General features: G+C 43.9%; 1 long non-coding RNA gene across 4 annotated transcripts; it reads left to right on the forward strand.

Moving 5' to 3' along the window:
- The first annotated feature begins 4,876 nt into the window (after window positions 1–4,876).
- On the forward strand, window positions 4,877–14,451 carry LOC149126004 (uncharacterized). 4 transcript variants are annotated; one of them, XR_016235131.1, is made up of 3 exons: window positions 4,877–5,055; window positions 7,991–8,088; window positions 13,866–14,451. It is a non-coding gene; the product is annotated as an uncharacterized LOC149126004 (long non-coding RNA). The 4 variants fall into 4 exon arrangements; XR_016235132.1 differs by lacking the exons at window positions 4,877–5,055; window positions 13,866–14,451 and adding exons at window positions 6,879–7,466; window positions 11,839–12,735; XR_016235133.1 differs by lacking the exons at window positions 4,877–5,055; window positions 13,866–14,451 and adding exons at window positions 6,879–7,466; window positions 8,874–9,586.
- Window positions 14,452–14,967: the final 516 nt, after the last annotated feature.

Below are 14,967 nucleotides of genomic sequence, written 5' to 3' on the forward strand. Positions count from 1 at the left end.
AAGGACCTCTCTTTCATTGATTTGCCATGCTATTTGCCTGTTTTGTGTTGATCCTCCCATTGCCAGGTTGTCTTTTGGTTTACTTTGGGTTTTATTTATTGGCGCTTCTTTCTCCAGCATCTTCTTTTAGAAGACTACAGCTTTGATTTTAAAACTTTCAAAGAAGTAAGCATTCATAGCAACGCATTTTTTCTAAGCCCTGAGAAGGTTACATCTCACCAAGTTGGGTACGGTCATTCAGGTCCAAGTAATTTCTTATATACTATGTGTTTTTTTTTCTTTAACTTAAATGCTATTTTGAAATGCATTGTCTAATATTAAAATATTTGTGTTTTGCCCTAGATTTTAAAAATGTATTTCTGATTTTCTTTCTTTACAATCTGAGACTGGTATTTTTTAAACCCTTTGAAATCTGTAAAAATTTATTTGTATGCCCCACAATATGGTTTAGCATGCAGAATGTTTTCTGTACATTTTATGTACATTTGAAAAGAGTGTGTATTCTGTTGGTGGCACAGTGCTGAATTAATGTAAGTTAAATCCACACCAGTGGGTAACTTGCTTGGTTGTGCCATACATATTGCCTGACGTTCTGCTGAGTGTTCCTGTTCCTTAGCGGGATGGAGTGTTGAAGTCCCCGCTCTAATTGCTGTGACTCTGTTTTTGTTTACAACTGTGTCTGCTTCTGCTTCATGTATTTTGAATCTGTGTTACGGGGTTGTATACATACAGGGTCCTTCACAAATTTCTAGTAAAATGGACAAAAGATAAAGTTTGTTGATGCAAACGCATTTAACGCCATGCCTAGTTGTTTTCCTAGTACATCCTGTGAGTTTTTTTGAAGACCCTTCCTGTGTGTGGATTTCAACATTTTCTCTCCAATGTAGCCTTGTCTTTTTTTTTTTTTTTTTTCCATTTTCCCTCAAGTATTTTGAAGCACCATCATATTGAGGAATAGTTCTCTTCACCACTGAGAATATTTCTTTGGCTAAAATCGACTTTGTCTTTAGTATAACCACTGTACTGCTGATCACTTATATGTCTAAGGTCTATTTCTCTAGTTCTTTTGTTCTATCTACCTGTGTTTATAGTAAAAGTCAATAGCATATAGTTGAGCCTTGATTTTGCATTGGTGACAATGTTATTTTTAATGGGAGTGTGTTAAGACTATTTCCATTTAAAATTATATTTAAATTTTCCAGGATAGTATTTATTTTCTTCCCATTCACTCTGCCCACTGTCTTCTTTTTCTACCTTCTTCTGAACTGGTTGAAGATTTTGTATTGATTCAGTTTGTCTCTGCTATCGGCTTATTACGGAGATGTAACTGAATTTTAGTGTTTTTCCGCGGCTTACGATACACATCTTAAATTCGTGGCACCATAGCCTCATATGTTGTGTAAACACACTTCTAATGGAAGATCATTCCATCCTACATTACACTTCTTCGCCCAGTTGTGTCCTATTTGTGCCATTATTGCCACTGATTTTGCTTTTTCAGATGTCATACGCTTCACAGGACATTTTCTTGTTAGTGGTGACAGTGAGATTTGCTTTCATCCATAATCTTTTAAAGAGATTTTAAAATGAGCGATACATTATTTATGTTTACAAACATTTTCCTGTTGTGTTTCAGTTCTCTGCAGAGGTCTAGTTTCTCTCTGTAATCATTTCTTCCACTTGAAAATTTTTAAGCACCTCCTGTTGTCTAGGTCTATTGTCAAGATATCCAATTTCTGTTTGTCTGGAAAATTCTATAACTTTTCTTCCCTGTGAGAGACATGTTGCTGTGCATTGAAGTGAAGCCAAATTTTTCAGATTTAGTTTCTCATTTTCACTGTGAAGAAAAAATTTCATTTCCCCCTTGGCATGCAGTTTCTGAGGAAAATGTAATAATTACCATCTTTATTTCTTTGAAGGTAGCAGTTTTTTCTGACCACTCTTGGCTGTGATTTTTTTAAACCTTTTTTGTTGGATATTTCTATTTAATATGCCATGATGTGATTATCTCTGAAGAAATAATTTTAAAGTTTTAAAAATTAAAATTATACAACTGCATATTCAAAATCAGTAAAAAAAAAAAACTCTTGACATTGTAGTACATTATTTTAAAGTTTCTTCCGGTTTTCAGGCCTTTTCCATTGTGATTCATTCTACTTGTTTAAAAATTGCTGTGTTTTCAAGTTCACCAACTTTTTTTTGCCTTCTATAGTTTCTAAAATGATGATAATGAATTATTTACTATTTTTAAATGTTAGCTATTATAATTTTCTTCTTTAGGAGTTCTATTTGTTTTTCTTTTCGTATATTCAATTTCTTTCTTTACAGCATTCATATTTTCATTTACATATTTGTAATAACTGTCTTTATACACTTGAGAAATACATGATATCTTTATTTCTGAGTCTACTTATTTTGAAAATCATTCTCTTAAGGGCCAAGTGTTTAGAATGTCTGAATACAATTCTATTTTGTAGAATGGTAATTTTTGATTGGATGGTGGACATTATGATTTACGTAGTTGTATTGACTTTTCTATTTTTATTTTTTAGAAGGATTTAATTATTTTTATTTATTTATTTGAAATGCCGAGTGTCCAAGTGAGAGAGGGGGAGGCAGAGGGATCTTCCATCGAATGGTTCACTCCCCTAATGGCTGCAGTGGCTGGGGCTGGACCATGCTGTAGCCAGGAGCTAGTTACTCCATCTAGTCTTTCATGTGGGCAGCAGAGGCCAAAGCAGTTGGACCATCGTCATCATCAGCTTGTCTCCTGGGCCCATTAGCAGGGAGCTGAACCAGAAGTGGAGCAGCCAGGACTTGAACCAGCATTTCAGTATGGAATGGCAACATTGCAAGCAGCAGCTTAACCTGCCGTGCCACAGTGCTGGCCCCCTTTTATTGAGTTTTTTAAAGAGTCTTTTTATCTCTGCTATGGTGCAGTTCAGTTTGTGTGTTTAAACCTTTTGAAGATCTCTGTGTGCAGGTGGTGAGTGGACTGCACTGCAGAGGTAGCTCAGTTTAACTACAGAGGCATGGCACTTTGAGACGTTCAATGAATTCTCCAAGTCATCATCATAGCTACTACAGTGAGACTGGTTGCAAATTTAAATCTATCCTGGCCTTGCATGACCTCTGAGGACAGTAGCGATCACAGGTCGCTCATTCTTAGCCAGTTTGTGGCGTTCCACCTGGGTACGCATTCCTGAGGACTTTGTGCAGACCACAGGGGACATCTGGCCAATGTCCGATCTGTGTTTGCTGCATGGCTGTCTCCTCCCTACACATTCCAGCAACCGAGTACTCTGTAACCTCAATATCGTTTTCTTAACTCAGCAAGATGGGTTATTTCGCTTGGGGGCACTCTCTCCCTGATCTCTGCTCCAAAAACATCCGGGCAAAAATCCAGAGTAACCATGGGTCCTATTTGTTCAATTTCTCTCAGGGGTCATGATCTTTGGGACTCTATGATTTCATATATTTTGTCTCATTTCTAGGTGCTTCTGGCAGGGGGGTGGGTCTGGTCTCTATTCTTCCACCATACTTTTAAACTGCTTTCATAGCTTGGTCTGATTTTGAATTTATGGACCACAACTGGATAGGAGCATGTGTTACTGTTCATTGGTCATTGCGTATTCTCTGATGAAGTATCTACATAAGGAATTTGTACATTTTTCTTGTTGAGTCCTACAAGATGTTTCATTCTGCTTTTTACATAATCTAGATATTCATCTTTTGTTGGACGTATTTCACACAACTCTTCTCCTAGCCTCTCCCATGTCTCTTTGTTTCTAATGGTGATTTTTAATGGGCATTTTTACTTTCTTAACATTTAATTTTTCCAACATTGTTAGTACTTTTTGTGTCCCTTTTAAAAGTTATCCATTCAAAGATCTTGATGCTTTATTCTAACTTAAATGCTAGGTAGAATAGAGTACCGTCCAGCTGGACTTGGGTCTTGTGTAAGCTGTAAAGTGACTTCTAGATGCGTGCCGTCCTTGTGTGTAGTGAGCTGACCCAGGACTATCTAGTGAAGCCGGTGCCACTTTCCCTTTGAGGTAAAATGATAACTTTATGTAAATCAAGTAGCCATACATGCAAGTGGAGTTTTGGGACATGCTTTCTGTTCCTTACAGGTATTTATCTATCTTACATAATCACCCATCTTTAATTGTTTGCCATATAATGATTTTTTTTTTTTTTGACAGGCGGAGTGGACAGTGAGAGAGACAGAGAGAAAGGTCTTCCTTTGCTGTTGGTTCACCCTCCAATGGCAGACACGGCCGGTGCACCGCACTGATCCGAAGGCAGGAGCCAGGTGCTTCTCCTGGTCTCCCATGGGGTGCAGGGCCCAAGTACTGGGGCCATCCTCCACTGCACTCCCGGGCCACAGCAGAGAGCTGGCCTGGAAGAGGGGCAACCGGGACAGAATCCGGCGCCCCGACTGGGACTAGAACCCGGTGTGCCAGCACCGCAAGGCGGAGGATTAGCCTAGTGAGCCGCAGCACCGGCTCATATAATGATTCTTATAAGTCTTTTTTCCTACTTTCAGCTTATGGTTTAATAAAGGAATATTTCTATTAGTAAATGCTTTTTTCTGTGATAACCTTGGGCTAATTACCTCCCACAGATGTCTGCATCCGCTCCTAAAATATATGAATATGTTACACTGCATGGCAAAGGAAATTAAGGTAGCAACAGCAATTAAGGCTGCTAACCTGCTGACGTGGAGATAGGGCAATTAACCAGTTTTGTCCCCTGGGCCCGATGTCATCATAGAGTTTTCAGTGTGCAGAGGGAGGCAGAAGAGTCACCGTGTATGTGTCCCAGCTTGGGAAAGCTCACCTGCTCCCTGCTGGTTCTGAAAGTGGAAGGCAGGTGTGGGATCACGTGAGTGCTGATTCAAGTCCTGGCTTCTCCACTTCTGATTCAGCTCCCTGCTAATGTGCCTGCGGAAGCAGGGGAAGAGGGCCTGAGCACTTGGGCCCCTGCACCCACATGGGAGACCCAGATGGAGTCCAGCCTCTTGGCCTGAGTCCAGCCTTTGAGCCCATTTTGGTGAGCAAACCAGCAAATGGCTGATCTCCCTCTTTCTGTTTTTTTTCTCTGTCTCTCCCTCTCTCGTCTGTAACTCTACCGTTCAAATAAATAAATAAATAAATCTTAATGAAACACGAAAGAAGGGAGAATGGAGGGTCTGAGAGCTGAGGTGAGCAGGCAGCCTCCAGCAACCGGGAAGTGTCAGGACACGGATTCCTCCTGAGGGCTGTAGAAAAGAGGGAAGCCAGCTCCTGCTTCCCCCTTGAAACCACTGCAGGCTTCTCCCAGAGGGAAAAACGACAGTGAGACTTCTGGGTGTTGGTTTTTTTTTTTTTTTTTTGACAGGCAGAGTGGACAGTGAGAGAGAGAGACAGAGAGAAAGGTCTTCCTTTGCTGTTGGTTCACCCTTCAATGGCCGGCGCACCGCGCTGATCCGATGGCAGGAGCCAGGTGCTTATCCTGGTTTCCCATGGGGTGCAGGGCCCAAGCACTTGGGCCATCCTCCACTGCACTCCCTGGCCACAGCAGAGAGCTGGCCTGGAAGAGGGGCAACCGGGAAAGAATCCGGTGCCCCGACCGGGACTAGAACCCGGTGTGCCGGCACCACATGGCGGAGGATTAGCCTATTGAGCCACGGCGCTGGCCATGGGTGGTTTTAAAGCCTGCAGCTTTCTGATTATACAGCAACAAGAAAATAATTTACCTCTAAAAGTTTAGTTACCATAGTGGGTTTTTTAAAAGTTTTATTTGTTTTTCATTTATCTTCTGTTTCTTTCCTTCATTCATGGTTTCCCTTAATACATATTTGTATAAAATGTTTTATACATTTTAAACCTAAGAGATTATAATTATTAATTTCCTGGAGTAAATATTTATTCAGATTTGTGTATTTTTTTTTCATTTTTCCTGCAGTTCTGAGATACCATCTGCTACCATTTCCTTTGAAACTATTTCCTTCAGAGGAGATAAGCTGATTGCAAATGTCTTGGCTTTGGGGGGACTCAAAATGTCTTAGTTGCCTTCAGTTTGGGATTATACAATAACAGATCGTGAAACTCTAGTTTGATAGTTATTATAGCTCTTTGAAGATATGATTTCACTGTCTGGTGGGAAACAGCTGTGCCCCCCACCCCTGTCGGCACCCTGGGCTTGTCTCCTTCCTGGGCAGCTGACTCCCACGGACTTAGGAGGAAATACAGACACCGCCCATTGGTCCAACACAGGCTGACCTATGGAGGCCACAGCTCAGCACAAGATTCAAGGCTTGGATAGATCTGCATCACAGCTGGTTTCCACTCCAAACCCCGCCTCCTCCCAGCTTCATGCCATGTGTTGATTCTCCAGTCATTACTCTGATCCCTGGTCAACATTCAGTCAAGTTTGCTCAAATCTGTCTCCGTGTTTGCTTCTGCAAAACCCAAAGACAGTTGATATCTCTAGTGGCTTGAAGCAGCATAGCGTTATATAGGGATTTGGAGCTGGGTAACTCCTTGCATGAGTGGTGGTAGGGAATCCATCACTGGTGGTAGGTAGAGCCTAGTATCCAGTGCCAGCCCAAATGCTACAATTCTGCTGGAGAGGAATACGCTACTGAGTATGAGGTATCAGGCAGCTGAGCAATGCAGAGGGAATAACAACAACCAGTTGCATTTTTTTTTTTTTAGCTACTGAGTGCCACTGAAACCCTAGAAGAAGAAAATTAAGAGCTGCAGGTGATTAATAGGTAAGAAAAAAGCAAGAGTGCAAGCTAGGGAGCCTCTGCTGTTCACCAGGGAGCTCTCTTCTGCCACAGCCAGCATGAGACAGCTGAGACCCATGAGCAGGACCAATGGCTGAGCTCAAATTTGCAGCCCCTGCAGCTGCAGGTTCTTTCAAGGCCTCAGCTGATACTCGTTTTCTCTCTCTCTCTCCTCCCGTTCCTGCTCAGTGCTACTTTAGCTGAGTTGCCGACATTGCCTCTACACTGGCTCCCAGTAAATGAGGTTGGAGAGAGACAGCTCGTCTACCACTCAGGCGAGACGAGAGAGAATGAAGTCCAAATCTTAGCCTTGGAACCCAGCACGTGGCTCAACATGATAGAAACCAGTGCCAGACAGGGTTCTGTGGGGGCCTCTACCTGCAGTCTGAGTCTTTGGATCTTCCTCGGCTGGTTGACCTGGGACGTTGGTCACAACTCTCCCAGCTCTCTTAGAAAGCAGAACAAGACTGAGGTCCGTGGAGAGATGGAGAGCCTAGGACCACACCTTGAACCTTCCTGGATCCCAGGAAGATCCAACACCTGATAAAGCCCACAGGTCTCTGTCCCCAGGCCTCTGTTGGCACTGAGCCTGTAGACTTGCTTCAACCTTGGATGGAGACATGCACAACAGGTCAGATTTCAGGCTATGTTATCACCAGCCTCGTGCAGGCCCGCTGGCTACGCGATCCAGGTATGATCCAGTTTGGAGACAGTCTGGGTGACCAGGGGGCTGTTTTGTTCTCTTTCCCTGGACATTGGGCACAGAGCCAGCGTCCACACAGTGTTTATCTCAGGACTTGGCACGCTGTGGGTCAGACCCAACACAGGACAGTTTCTAGGGGTCCCTGTCCCCAGGCTGGTGCATCTTCGGAACTTCCCATCCGACAGCTGCAGAATACATGCTCATCTCAGCAAATCCAAGATTCTCCAGGATAGATCATGTGAAAGGTCACCCCAGTCCCAACGAATTAAAAATAGAGATTATATCAATCATGTTTTATAACCACAGTATAATCTAGGGATTCATGACAAGACTAATTTTAGTAGCTGTGTAAATGTATGGAAGCTAAACAATTTACTCTTGGACAGCCAATGGATTAAATAAATTAAGAAGAACGCATGTGATATAAAAATACTTAAATATATGTATGTCCATGTGCTTTCTTGTTGCCTCCACTGTAAAGTAGTTTCCCTAATCTTTGATTCTCCCTTCAGACTCATGAAGCAATCTTGATGGCCTGGAAAACTGAGGCCCCTGCCTAACGAGATGAGAGCGGCAGTTCCCACCACGTGCACCTGTGCATCTGCGAATGGTGAGTTGCGAGTGATGGACGCCACCACTATTCCATGATCTTTATCCTTGGGAACAAGACCCCAGACCCTTGCCATCCGCCCCCAGGAACCACATTGTTGTTTCTGTGTTGACGTAATCGATGATGTTGGAGACTTTCATCTCTGGCCGTGCCATAGTCCTCCCCCTGGGAGTCAACACAAGCCACCCCTCCTACTGATCCCTACAGTTTTCTCCAGGAGCAGTAGAGCGAGCCTGCATCTCAGAGGAGCTACTGTGGACGTGTGTGTGTGAACAGAGCGAGTAGCGTGGGGTTAGGAAAAGGACTCAGGGTACTGAGTCTGAATCCATGGGAGGACTTGCTGTGGGAGGAGTGCTGTGGGAGCTTGGGGGTGGACAGCCTCAGCTATCATGGCAGAACACCTCTCGGGGGGCCATGCAATGCCATAAATTCCAGTGGCATTGGTGGAAGCAGTGTATCAGGCTGGCGGTAGGCACAGCTTGATTGCCCCCTCTGCCCGCTCACTCCTTCGGTCACCTGTGCTACACAGGTGTTTATCCTTGGTAAACGCCCTTTGCTCCAAACTCCTCTCAGTCAGCTTCAATGGAACCCACCCTTGGTCAGTTGTAGTCTGGCTTTTTTTCCTGGTGAGACGTTGATTGCCAATACGTTTTTTCCTCTGCAAGATTTTTTGTTTGAACCCTGAAGATGCACTTGGCTTTTGGAAAAATAGTTGAGAAGTTTATTAGGCACCCCTTGTGCTGAGTTGCTTAGTGAGGGTTTGCCTTGTATCCCTCCCCCACCAGGTCCTGTAGACTTCTTCAGGAGGAGTGTGACACCTGCCATCATCTTTAAAGTCTGCCAGGCACGGTCTGGTCTCTTGGATCCATGCCTTCAGCTGCCTTCTCCTTGTGTTGCTCTGACCCCAACTTGACCTTCTTCCCTGGTCTGCTATATTCTCTTCTGTGTGGTTTCTGCACCTGAATGCCTCCCCATGCATCCCTTTGATTGTTTTCTTTGATCTCTCTCCAGCTGAACTGCCTCGTGTTTTGTAAACTTGTTGCTTGCTTGCAGTCTTCCTTTTCTTGTTGTTGTCACTACCGTGCCATCCTCCTTTGTCAGAATTCTCCTCTGTCCCGAAGTTCGGCTCCTGTAGTTTGATGTCCCAGTTGCCTGTGCTGTCACCAGCATCACCATTAAGGGATCTCCTGGGGTCAAGGTTGCAAGAGAACAAGGAAAGAAATCAGAGTGTGTGAAAATGGAGGCTTCTCTCATTCTCTGAGTTTTCTGACTTTGATTCTCTGCTCGCAGAGCCAAACAGCAGGTTTCTTCTTGGTTCCTCTGTGCATTGCAGGGCTCACTTCCAGCTGTCAGATTTTGCTGAGATCCGGGCCAGGAGATACCATAGTAGGAGAAAACAGTAAGCTCACCCCTGGTCAGGTGGTGCCGAAAATGGTGCTTTTCTCCCATGATCTGCCTGCTTTTGTTTAGTTCTCAGATTTTCACAAGTAGCTCCCATAGACCCACCTAGAATTCTTGATGAATTTAATGAGACAGAGGTGCTCACTCCATCTTAGAACCAAAAGTGCCCACTCTGCCTTTGCCTTGAGAATTGTGGCTAGTTTTGCACTTACACATGATAATTGGTTTTTTGCGTGCTTTTATGATTTTATACGTGTTTCTCGATTTTCAGTGTGTTGGCTTGTGTATTAGGCTATTGTTGATTGTGTTGGGTGATAGTTTGTAGGAAAATATTGCACAACAAGATAAGCTTCTCTCAATAAGGCAGTAACAGTAGCAGTCACTGATAATCTTAATTCTATTTCAGGAGCTAGGTAATTTAAAGAGGTAAAGTCTAGTTTATTTCCAATTTGACAAGGCTTCTAAAATGCCGTTTTGATGATTCCAACACATTGAAGTCTCCAGTCACCAGGCCTGGAGATCTAATTGTCTTTCTAGTCCACAAGGGTTAAAACAAGCTATACTAGGTATAACACCCATCAGCTTCTCTTCCAGAATTGTGTGCATTTCAAATATACAAATTCAGGAACACAGTGATTCTTCTCACCCCACCCTCCCAGCCGCACTCCCGCCCTTCCTCCTCCTCCTCCCTCTCCTCTCATAAGATTATCCTTACACTAAGAGTTCAACAAATAGTATGGAATAAAAAACAAAACTTCCTCAATAGTTCAGAGAAGGGCTTTTCAAAATCCTCACATCTCAATGTGTCAGTTTCACTCCTATAGATTATCTGTAGGTACTCCATTAGTTTCCAGAGACCAGGGAGCACATAGGGTGTTTTGTCTTACTGGGACTGGCTTACTTCACTAAGTAAATGGTTTCCAGTTACCTCCATTTTGTTGCACACAACAGGATTTCTTTACCACTGCATAGTATTCCATAGTGTAAATATACTGAAATTTCTCTTTCCCAAATTCAGATGATGGACATCTGGGTTGATTCCAAATCTTAAGAATATATAGTCTTAAATATACGTACCCACTAGGACTCCACGACCAGTAGGGCAGGCGTTGTGGTGTCCTGGCTCTGCTAGCTACCATGGTAGTTCTCAGTGAACGCCTGTGCTTGCTTTTGGAGATTGTTGGATAATTTGAATGTGATGTTAGTGTGTGAAGATAAATATCACTGTGTTCACTCTTGCATATTATGGCTTTCCCGAGCATCCCAGTGCCTTCAAGAAACATCCAAGAGAATGTGTTAGGAGCATGTAACACAGCATCTATGTTTGCTTGTAGATGGAGTTGACTGTGAAAACCAATTGAGGAAATGATACTATGAGCTAGGAACTCTCAGTGGAAATATTTAGACTAAAAACCAAATTAAGTGTTAGGTCTTGGACTAAGAAGTCTTTTTAAATGATGGTTACTCAGGCATCACCAGCATGGGCACCAGCATTTCAGCTTGGCCTAGTTACCCAGGTTCTTTGCACAACTCCACAGCCCACTCTGTAAATGAATATGCCCCCGTGAGTTTGTAATCCAATACATATATATTTGACATGTAATAGGTTGCAGGCACTTTCAAAGACATTAAGTGTACAGAAGGTATATGACAATTGCAGAGTGTGCTCAAGGAAACTCATGGCTCATCACAATGGGTGTTAGGAGTTCAATGAAGGAACTGTTGAGTGATTGGTTACCAGAGTATGTAAGACATCACATAAACACCTTTGAAAAGAACAGCAGGTGCTACTACTTTATGAATTAAAAGATCATTGAATATTTTTAGTTTCGTGCATAGTAGACATTTAAAATAGGCTTTCTGGACTGGGCAATTCTGTAACTAGTACTATGCTGCATAGCCATGCTTAAACCTTTAGTTTTCACAGAACTGAGGTGCAGGAAAAGCTACCTGCATGACAGTTGGCTGCTTCCTTCTCTCCTCCGTTTACATAATACGTTGGCACTCACTGGGCCTCATAAGTTGATAGCACAATGTCTCTATGGCAATTCTGGATCCTAAAGTCCTCCAAGAAATACTCGAGTAGCTTTCTAGTTGCATAGAAATGATGGAGAGCTTGCATGATTGCATTACTTCCCTTGCTCCATGATGATTAAACACAGATGAGAGCTGAAATTTTGGGGGTAAATGCAGCGCTCAGCTTCTGTATCCTTCAGGTGAGTGCACGGCTACCCTCACTCCAGGGACTCCCTGAAAGGTGGCCTGGACGCGGGGTCTGTCGGGAAAGTCTGCCTCCTTGAAGCCAAAGCTTGCGTTCTGTTCTCCTGACACGTGTTCTCTTCTGAGCAGGTGCAGCTCAATCCACCCGCATCTGAGCCACCAGAAGTCTAATTAAATGGTGACATTTCCTAACCTCCTCCCGTCCCACATCGCAGAAGACTGGAGGGACTTCGGAAATGTGGTTTCCTCTAAGAAAAAAGGGTTCATCAGGCAGCCACTTAAGCAGCTGTTTCTTTTACTATGTGCCATGTGTCAAGCGAAATGGTTAGCGTGTGCTTCCCGTTTTGTCGTTAAATACCAAGAAAAATTTCCCCAACTGGCTGATGCCATTCCCCAAGCTCTGTACCACTCGGAGGCCTGTGGTGTTCTCTCAAAGGGAGCAAAGACGAGAAGCCTCTGTCTGTGGCTGACAGTCGGTCGACTACCTCCAGGCAATAGCATCTCTAGTGGGCCTGACGGGTACGGGGCCCGGAACACCGGAAGTTGGGTGAGAAATACTCCTGCTCTGGGATGGGATCCATCTACCTGTGCCTTCCACAGACTGGCTTTTCCAAGGTGCTGGCTGGCTTCCAGCCCTGCCGTATGTTTTGCCAGAAGATGGAGAATGCTCCAGAAGTTAGCTACTGTCCTTAAATACTTGAGCGTAGGTAGAAGGGTATTTTCTCAGCGATTGTGTGTTTTGCTTTTGATAGAACAAGATGGAATATTTTGAGTTTGAGGTCACTGCACCTGAACATTTTGGAATGTGGAATTTTTGGAGCTTTTGAAAGGAAACAGATCAGTGATTTCCCATCATAGGTGGTGGAAACTCAATGGGATAAAGTTGAAAAACTAGCAGTCTGGGTCTAGCCCCCATATATAGCAGGATTCATTCCTATCAGTCAGGAGGATGCCGGAATCAATCTCTCTGCACTTGATCTTCAGCGGCACCTAAGTCAGATCAGATGGAATAGAGGGCTTCCAGCCCAGCCATGTTTTGTGTTTTGTTTTCTTAGACTAGGGAAGCAACTGCCTGTCTTGGTTTTTGTTTTATTTTTTAATATTGTTCCTTTGCAAAATAAGTCTACGCTAGTTGCAAACTTCAAACAACTCAAGTGTGTCAAGGACAGGGGAAAGTTCACTATCCTCAGTTGAATGTTTCTTGCGGTAAAGCCTGTCTCATTAAAAAGAGACGATCTGTTTGCAAGGCCACCGAGACAGAGGAGAGGTCCTGGAGGTTCTTGAACAGGAGAGTACCTGGGGGCCTCAGGGTGCTGAGAGAAGAGAAACCAGCAAGTTGGGGGCAGGGGGAGGGTGAGCAGCTGTGCCACCTCTGGAACTTCAGAGTTTCCACCTCGGGACAGGAGACCGAGAGGGAGGGTGGTTCCTCGTCGTCCACCTGCAGCCTTTGGTTTCAAAGAACATCTGTGCTTCCTCTCCTCGCCTCTGTTCTCTATTTCTCATTTCCGATGTCTGATTTCAGGCAGCCAGAACCCAGCAAAGACATGAGAAATAAGGGTCTGCTTTGGACAGGTGGCCAAAGAGTGTTGTCAAGTGCTTCTAGTGCTTCGCTGAGGGGACCTCAGCCCTCTGGGAGTGAGAGCCCTGGGCCTTTGCTGTCCCCAGAGCAGGTGGAAACAGGTGTGCCAGTGAGAATTTGTATCTCTGTAGGATTCAGGGAGCAGCACCATCAGCTTTTGCTTAAAGCAAACATGATTTACTACATTAACACAGAATGGGGATATCTAATTCCTCCCAGAGAAATTCTTGAATGAATACAAAGATATCTGAAATGCTATTTATACCTCATATTGCCTTGGTATTAAAAAAATGCTAGCATATGAAATTCTGCCACTCTTCACTGACGAACTCGTCTGCCTCCATTTCTAATTTCACTGGAATAGTTTTAAAAAGAAAAACAGCAGAAGGGTATGGTGAGGCAGATGGCTCGGCGGATGACAAAATCCATCTGACTTTTCCCAAGCTGGGGGTGGAGAGCTTGAGTAATAGTTGGTCAGCTGGTGAGACTAGGTGCAAAGCTACCTGCCAACACCTGTCTCACATGGATAGAACTACCTTGTAGTAACGACCCTGAAGCATTTCTTTTTTCTTTTTAGATTTATTTTTTATTTGAGAGGCAGAGTTAGAGAGACGTCTTCCATCTGCTGGTTCACTCCCCAGAAGACTGCAAGGACCAGAATCTTGGCCAATCCAGAGCCAGGAGCTTCTTCTGGGTCTCTCAGGTGGAATCGGGGGCCCAAGTGCTTACTTACCCACGTGCGTTAGCAGGGAGCTGGATCGGAAGAGGAGCAGCTGAGACTCGAACCAGCTCCCATACGGGATACCGTTGCTGCACAGGGAAGCTTAACCTGTTATGCCACAGTGCCAGCCCCAAAACGTTTCTTGTGGAATCAACATTTTTGCATTGGCCATTTTACATATGTCTGCATGACAGAGCTCAGACCAAAACAAAGATGTTTCTAGCTTAAATCCAGAATGTGAGCCAATATAAACCCATTTTAACCACATCTACTGATCAGGTTAAAAAATGCAGTTGGAAACTTCTTGGTGCCTTTTCCTGGATGGTTCTGTGATCTCTGACAAATACAAGAGGATAAAGGATCAGACAGTCTGCCTGGGAAAAACTGTTCTTAGAAAAACAGAACTTTGGAGTTGGAAAGTTGGAAACTTACCTTGGCCAGTTGCCTTTATTTTACGAATAAAATCAATCGCGGCCCAGATGAGGGAGACGATTTTACTGTGACCACAGAGTTGCAAATCCCATTCTGGAACCCAGAAATCTGGTCTTGTGTAGTATGCACTCTGTGTGCACATTCAGTGTCTCAGAAATGCTGTTGGGATCGTGATTTCTTTCTAGAAGTTGGAGGGGACGCTGACAACTAAAATGCAGCCTCGTGCCCCTGCTGTAGAATTATGTACAAATGGAAGTTGCACATGTCACAGTACACTTTGACAAACAACATTAATTGCTGTTGAGAAGACAACGCCTTGGAAAAGCCCGGGGATTCACAGTGGCACGTGTTGACTCAACTCCTTTGTAAATAAGGGCCTGAAGGATTTTCCAATCAGAGACTGACTGGTGACCATTATGTTATCAGTGATGACCTGGAATTTTGTGAACCCTGTAGAAGTACTATGGGAACACAATTGTCCAGAGGTTCAATGACTGCAGAGCTGACAGGCCTTTGAGCTGAAGTT

This window comes from Oryctolagus cuniculus, chromosome 6 (assembly GCF_051225735.1).
Source record: "Oryctolagus cuniculus isolate XC-2025 breed Fujian yellow rabbit chromosome 6, ASM5122573v1, whole genome shotgun sequence".
In the NCBI taxonomy this organism is placed as follows: domain Eukaryota; kingdom Metazoa; phylum Chordata; class Mammalia; order Lagomorpha; family Leporidae; genus Oryctolagus; species Oryctolagus cuniculus.